This window comes from Jaculus jaculus, chromosome 5, assembly GCF_020740685.1.
Source record: "Jaculus jaculus isolate mJacJac1 chromosome 5, mJacJac1.mat.Y.cur, whole genome shotgun sequence".
NCBI lineage: Eukaryota > Metazoa > Chordata > Mammalia > Rodentia > Dipodidae > Jaculus > Jaculus jaculus.
The window spans coordinates 163,472,539-163,474,417 of record NC_059106.1 but is presented as its reverse complement, the minus strand read 5'-3'; positions in this window follow the sequence as shown (position 1 = coordinate 163,474,417).

The window sequence follows — 1,879 nt, the reverse complement described above, 5'->3', positions numbered from 1 at the left end:
TTGTGCATTTGGCTTACATGGGTACTGAAGAATCAAACCTGGGTCCTTTGGCTTCACAGGCAGATGCCTTAACCGCTAAGCCATATCTCCAGCCCCTTAAAATTTTAAATTGATTTATTAGAGAGAGGGGGAGAGAGAAAGAGAGAGAGAATGGGCATGCCAGGGCCTCTAGCCACTGCAAATGAACTTCAGATGCATTTGCCACCATGTATATCTGTCTTACATGGGACTTGGAGAATTGAAACTGGGTCCTTAGGCTTCACAGGCATGCACCTTAACCACTAAGCCATCTCTCCAGCCCAGCCCCCTAATTTTTGTTTTTAATTAATTAATTAATTAATTTGAGAAAAAGAGACAGAGAGAAAGAAAGAGTAGGTGTGCCAGGGCCTCCAGATGCTGCAAACTCCAGATGCATGCACCACCTTGTGCTTCTGGCTTACATGGGTCTTGGGGAATCAAACCTGGGTCCTTAGGCTTTGCAGATAAGTACCTTAGCCACTAAGCAATTTCTCCAGCCCTCTTAAAAATATGTATATGCATATGTATATACATATATATACATATATATATTTATAAGACTTATTTTTAATATTTAATTTTTCTTTATTTATTTGAGAGAGAGAAATAAGAGGAGACAGAGAATGGGCGTTCCAGGGCCTTCAGCCACTGCAAATGAAATCCAGATGCATGTGTCCCCTTGAGCACCCGGCTTATGTTAGTTCTGGGAAATTGAACCTGGGTCCTATGGCTTTGCAGGCAAGCATCTTAACTAACCAGTAAGTCATTTCTCCAGCCCTTAAAATTTTTTTTCATTATTTATTTATTTATTTGAGAGCAACAGACACAGAAAGAAAGGCAGAGAGAGAGAGAGAATGGACACCCCAGGGCCTCTGCCCACTGCAAATGAACTCCAGACGCGTGCACCCCCTTGAGCATCTGGCTAACGTGGGTTCTGGGCAATCAAGCCTCAAACCGGGGTCCTTAAGCTTCACAGGCAAGTGCTTAACTGCTAAGCTATCTCTCCAGCCCCCTTAAAAAAATATTTTTTTTTTCGAGGTAGGGTCTCACTCTAGCCCAGGCTGACCTGGAATTCACTATGCAGTCTCAGGGTGGCATTGAACTCACAGTGATCCTCCTACCTATGCCTCCCGAATGCTGGGATTAAGGGCATGCGCCACCATGCCCGGCTAAAAAAAAAAAAAAGAAAAAAAACACCAGGGTTGCAGAGGTGGCTTAGTGGTTAAGGTGCTTGCCTGCAAAGCCTAAGGATCATGTTGCACTCTCCAGATCTCACTTAAGCCAGACGCACCACAGTAAGGCAAGTGCAAGGTTGCACATGCCCACTAGGTGGCACAAGCGTCTGGAGTTCAAGTTCAGTACTGAGGTTCTGGTATGGCAATTATGTCTCTTTCTCTCTAAAATAAAAAAATAATTAATTAATTTTAAAAGAATCTGGGGGAAGAGCTTTGTTATGGTTGTGGGCTAGTCACCTCTGCGGGTGGGAGAAGCTCTGGGCGCGTCCTCGAGACGCCGCACCTCGTCCTTGGCCATCGCCCTGCGGCTGCTGGATTGGTAGATTCATGCAAGTGGCTTCCTTGATTAATGATGGCTGTGGGTCCAAACTAAAAAGTGATTTGTCTACCAAATCAATAGAAGATTCTTCATACCATCTGTGGAAGGTAATTTCGGTTTTGGGGAAAGAGAACAAGTTGAATACAGAAAACTAACAAGAAAAACACCTCATTTTGGAATTCTCTGTCTCCTTGACTCCTATATTTGCTACTTGTTACAATATTGCTCAGAATGTATAAACAGTAAAGACCAAGGAAACAGAGTATATGTTTAGGAGCTTTATACCAAGAAATTTGCCTTGAGGGCT